The sequence below is a fragment of the Bubalus kerabau genome, chromosome 4, assembly GCF_029407905.1.
Source record: "Bubalus kerabau isolate K-KA32 ecotype Philippines breed swamp buffalo chromosome 4, PCC_UOA_SB_1v2, whole genome shotgun sequence".
In the NCBI taxonomy this organism is placed as follows: Eukaryota; Metazoa; Chordata; class Mammalia; order Artiodactyla; family Bovidae; genus Bubalus; species Bubalus kerabau.
In genome coordinates this window covers 180,012,574-180,018,792 of record NC_073627.1, presented here as the reverse complement: position 1 = coordinate 180,018,792, position 6,219 = coordinate 180,012,574, and positions in this window count along the sequence as shown.

The window sequence follows — 6,219 nt, the reverse complement described above, 5'->3', positions numbered from 1 at the left end:
TTGGGACCCCATGGACTGCAGTCTGCCAGGCTCCTCTGCCCATGGGACTCTCCAGGCAAGAATACTGGAGTGGGTTGCCATGCCCTCCTGCAGGGGATCTTCCCAACCCAGGGATTGAACCCAGGTCTACCCCATTGCAGGTGGATTCTTTACTGTCTGAGCCACCAGGGAAGCCCAAGAATACTGGAGTGGGTAGCCTATCCCTTCTCCAGGGGAGCTTCCTGACCCAGGAATCGAATCGGGATTTCCTGTATTGCAGGCAGATTCTTTACCTGCTGAGTTACCAGGGAAGCCCTATCCATCTGCATATATAGTTACAATTGTTTTTTTCAACACACAAAAAAATCAGTTTTATTCCTATACATTAACAATAAACTATCCAAACAGTAAATCAAGGAAACAATCCCAATAATGGCATCAAAAAGAATAAAATATTTAAAATCAAACTTTACCAGAGAGGTAAAATACTGGTACATGGAAAACTACAAAATACTGATGAGCGAAATGAAAGACGCGAATATATGGAAAGTCATCCTGTGTTTACGTCCTGGAAGAATTAATATTATCTAAATGTCTATACTACTCAGGTGGTTATATTTTGTCTCCTTCATGAAATGCCCAGCAACGGGTTTGACTCCCGGGGACCAGGTCTTGTCTGTTTCCCATCCGCTCTTTGTGGAGCTGGGCGCTCAGCCACCAAGTTGACAGATTCATGAATTGCTTGATTCTAGAAAAGAGGCCTTGTAATTATTGGAATTCACTAATAAATGCTTATCTGTATTTTAATGTTTGATAATTTGAAAGATATCTTTACTCCCCCCACAGAAGTATCTGCTGTACAGTGGCATAGATTAACAAAAGAACCAGCACCCTAGCTTTGGACTAGAATTCCATGTACTTATCTATTTAATCCTATCTTTTATAATCACATTCTTGTATCATACCAATCAGAAGCTCTGCTTGAATGTAATGTACTCGAGTCTGACTCGAGCCCATGGGCAATAGTCTTCCAGGCTCCTCTGTCGGTGGGAGTAATAGATGGACCTAATTCATAAAAACGGAGAAGGAAATGGCAACCCACTTCAGTATTCTTGCCTGGGAAGTCTCATGGACACAGGAGTCTGGTGGGCTACAGTCCATGGGATTGCAAAGGATTGGACACAACTTAGTGACTAAGCCAATTTGTGAAAAAGAGAAGAGCAAACAACTCTTAAATAATCAGTGTGGTGTTTCATGGATCAGATCTTTATATAAGATCATTTGCAGAGAATGAGTAGAAACTCTTCGTTTATTTTAAATATTATGTTCTGACCAGTGAGAAAATCTAAAGCAGAGACTGGAAAAGTGACTTACTCAGGGTGAGGGAGAAACAAAGCTTAGATTAAGTTCATAAAATCAAATACTTTTGTAGTCAGAGGCACCTTAGAGCTCATTGGTATTTACTCAGGACTGACCACTCCTTGTCAAGAGCCCATTTTATTCTTTTTTTTAAAATAATTTTTATATGAAAAAATTCATTTTAACAGTATTTTTCTAGAAATAAAAATGTAAACATAATGAGAAGTAAAAATACAAAGTTTTTATTGGAAAAAAATAAAATTTCTGACAATACTGAGTGTTGGTTGGTTAGATATATTCGTTGGAAAGACTGATGCTAAAGCTCCAATACTTTGACCATCTGATGAGAAGAGCCAACTCATTGGAAAAAACCCTGATGCTGGGAAAGATTGAAGTCAGGAGGAGAAGGCGTTGACTGAGGATGAGATGGTTGGATGGCATCATCAACTCAATGGACATGAGTTTGAGCAAACTCTGGGAGGCCTGGTGAAGGACAGGGAAGCCTGGTGTGCTGCAGTCCATGGGGTCGCAGAGTTGGACCTGACTGAGCGATCGAACAACACCAACCAAGACTGCCAAAGTGACCTGTTGATGTGTCTGTCCACCAACCCTATGGCTGGATCTGGGCTTCTGAAAGCCAAAGACTGGAACTTATCCATCTCCATGGCACATCTCCCTCTGCCCCTAGGAATACTTGGCATGCTTGCCCCTCATGGGCTGCTGAATGTTGCAAATGTGAATAAAGCTGTTCTTTAACAGACAGGGAGATCAATCCAGAGAAGAGAAGGGACCCACCCCTGGTTCCACTGCAAGCTTGGGAGGCACGGGGTGGGGCCACCAGAATCTCCTGCATCCCAGCGGAGGCGCTCCTGGGCTCATGGAGAGGACAGACACTTGATGTCTCTCATTTCCCCCACAAAAGCCACAGGTAAAGCTGTTTATGGCCTGGCAGCCAACCAAGGCCACAAGCACTTCCACAGGCCACAGTCTAACCCTGTCAACTATTTATTTCTTTAAAAAAAAAAAAAAAGAATTTAAATTGTGTTAACAATCATCCTTTCTACCATAATTTGAAAGCTCTCAGCACCTCCCTGCCGAGGCCATTATAAACTGACCCCTAAATTCAGGCAATAAAACACAGGCCCGCCCCGCTGGCCACCCACTCTCAACGATGGAAACACCAGTATGTTAATTATTTCCAAAAATTTTATTAGAATCATAATTATTTGAATTCATGAAAAGCATTTTTCTTCTTTGTAAGAGCACTGCCATACACGCTAAGTGGGCTAGTACTCAAATATTTCCAAACCAATCATGTCCTCTAGAATGAAGAGACTGTTGCACATTTAAAGTAGGTGAATTTATTTTGTGTGAATTATTTGTTGTTGTTGTTCAGGTATGTCCGACTCTTCGCGACCCCATGGACTGCAGCACGCCAGGCTTTCCTGTCCTTCTCCGTCTCCCGGAGCTTGCTCTAACTCATGTCCGTTGAGTCTGTGATATATACCTCAATAAAGCTGAATTAAAATGTAAGACAGTGCAGGGACTTGACTGGTGGTCCAGCGGTAAAGAATCCACCTACCAATGCAGGGGACGGGGGTTCAATCCCTGGTCCGGGAACCAAGACCCCACATGCCTCCGGGCAACTAAACCTGGGTGCTGCAACTACAGAAGCCCACACGTTGCAACAAAGGCTCAACATAGCCAAAAATGATAAATAAATTTAAAAAATAAGACAGTGAAAAGCACAAGTCACTTTCATTTTCTCCCTTGGGCTTTTTTATATTTTCTGAGGTGTCCTTAATTGAAAGCAAAAACAGAAATGGCCAGCAGTTGGAAGAAGATTGATTTTTGCAAGGTGGGAGACCTCTTTCTGACATTCTTCGGCCTTTGCCGGTCTCCCCTGAGACACAGCTGACGGTTAGAGGACTCCTCCCTCCTGTGTGTGGCCTTTCGGAAGTCACCCCATCTCTCCAAGCCTCTGTCCCCTCGCCAGTGGACAGATTCAACGCCTGCCATGCCTGTGTCACCAAACTGTGGGACCAGACATGTCAGGACTCTGTGAGCTCTGATGGCCCAGCACATGCGACAGGTCAGTGCTGAGACCAAACCTTCTTTGCTGTAATCTCTCTGCACATCCCATCTTTAAAATTACCAAATATTTCAAACATACAGAAAATAGAGGAAAAAAGTTTTAGACCTGAGAAGAAGGATCAATGCAAAGAACTACAGACAAGCCACCCAACTTTGCCAAGTCTTGACACCTTGCCATAAATGCGTCAGATTTTTTTTTTCCCTGAAAAATAGAACAGTACAGATTAAATCCTCTGTGTTCCTCTTTCTGGTCTCATTCCCATCCTTCCCTACCCAGGGGTAACTGCTGTTTCTAAATTTAGTATCTTTGATTTCCTATGCATGTTTTAACGTTTACTGTAGGGTATCCCTAAAAATACATACGCAGCATAGTTTTGAATTAAAAAAAAAACCTTTTTGTATCACACTATTCTACCACTTTTCTAGACGGTATCTATGTTGAGGCAATAGCCTGAGTTTCTTTTCCCTCCCAGTAGATTATTCCATTGCACAAATAGGTCACAGTCTATTTATCTGTTGATGGACAATTCATCAATTCCTCAGTTTTTACAACTACACGCTGAGTGAGGGGAGGGAAGTCACTGAACAGTAGGTAAGAGCATCTTCAACTTTATTAGAATTTGCCAAACTTCTTCTCCAGAGAAGCTGTATCCTTTCACTTCTCCATCAAGATGGTACGGGGTTCCCAGGGTGCCACATCCTTACTCCCTTCATCCCTTTCCCCACACTGAGAGACTGCTGACCGCTCGCCAGTTTGGTGAATGCGAAATGGTGTCTCCCAGCTCTTAGCATTTGCATCTCTCCCATGACCAGTGAAGCTGAACGTCTTTTCATATTTTTGGCCACCTAGATTTCCTCTTCTGTGAATTGCCTGTTGATACCCTTAACCCATTTTTTAAAAGTGATTATTTGTGTTTCTTTCGTTTGTCCATACTTTCAACCTACTTCTGCCAGATCCTCCCAAAGCAGACTCAGTTCATGGCCCTTCTCTGTTCTAAACTCCCTGTGGCTCTCTCTAGAATATGCACAACTCTAGAATATGCCACAGGGCCTTGCTCAGTGGCCCTGATTCGCCTGTGGGCTGAAAACCAAATTCAGACCAGGACACTCAGCTCCTCCTCCTCCAGGCTTGACCTGCGCACCCTGAACTCCAACCCGAAGGACACCCAACTCGCTCAGTCCCAGGCCTCCAGCACACACCACGCCCCCAGCCTGGAATGCCTCCCTCCTATCTCCACATTCCATCTGAATGCCACCTTTTCTGCAATCCTTCTCCTCTCTTCTCAACTCAAAGCTGGATTTGCCTCTGAATCACAGGTGAAACTATACCTTTCCAGTGGCATTTATTATTTCTCCTTTTGTCATGTTTAAACAGCTTTGCATTTTGCCCACTACTTTTTCATTTACAAAAGCACAGCTTTTTATTGTGCTGTTTTGGCCTCATCTCTGCGGTGGTCCTGTGGGACAGGGTAGTCATTTACCCTCTTTGAACAGATAGGGAAGGTGGTTTACCAGGGCACTAGTTCACCCAGCATCTCCCTTTGGCTCAGAGACAGAGCTGGACTTGAAGCCAGGACTCCTCCGACTCCACGGCCAGCTCCACGCACCATGCCCCTCCTGTTCACATCCGTGCTGTTGCTGCCTGGGCCAACCCTTGACTCCCCCTTGAGACCGTGAGTCCCGCTGCCCCCAGTTCTAGTCTCACTCCTGGGGGGGGGGCACTCAGTGAGTACACGATTTCTTGACAAAGTTACAATCATCACTTATTGCACACCCACTGGCTGCTGAGGGGTTTGCATACATTAACCCCAACCTTCCCAACAACTCTGGATGAGGAGACTGAAGTTTGAGTTGAAATGCTTTCCTCAGGGTCCCACGCCCCGTGGAGCTGGCCTATGACGTGAGTGCCTTATGCACAACAAGGGTAGACCCAGCCAGCCAGAGAGACCGTACCCAGAGGTCCTCCCCAGACAGTGAGTCCGGATGCGGACATTTCTGCCCATCCTCCCCAGGGCCAGGGCCGATAATGACTGGATCCATGCCCCCAGCCTCAACCCGCTATTCCTATGACTCTGTATGCTCTTTCGCCGTGTGCCACTTATTTAAATGTTGTGTATGTTGGGGGGGGGGGGTGGTTTCCAATTGTATCTTTGTGTTGTGTTTCTCCGCTTCGCGTTTGTGTGCAATCTGTTGCTCGTGTGTGTTACTGTGTTGTGACTCTGTGCCTGTCTGCTTTATATGTCTGTTTTGCTGTGTGTCTACGCTGTGTACACTCTTGCGTATCTGTGTCTAGACTCTCTAATGTGTGCTGTGTCGTGCAGATCGTGTGTGGTCAGCTTGCGTTTGTGCCGTGCGCTGTGTCTCTACGCAGGCCGTCTCTGCTGCAAGCGCAGGACGTCTGTGTGTTTCTGTTGTGCTAATCCCGTTTGGGTTGTTCCAGGTCTGTCCGGGCAGCGCGTCCCTGCGCCTCCGCACCTCCCCGCTGTGTGTCCCCGCCGGCTGACGTCTGCGCCCGGCGCGCAGAGCTGGGTTTCCTCAACAAGTGTGTGCCGGCCCCGGGCGCCGCGCGCGCGCCTCCGCCGAGTGGCCGTGCCGGGGCCCCGCGTCCGTGTGCGCCCGCGCCGCGTGTCTGCGCCGGGCGCGCGGTGGCGGAGGATGCGCGCCCGCGGGGGCGGGGGCGGGGGCCGGGGCGCGGCGCCGGGCGGCCCGGGGGCGGGAGCGGGCGAGCCGGCGGGCGGGCGGTGCGGCGGGGCCCCGCGACCGCGGGCTCCAATGGCGAGGCCGGCG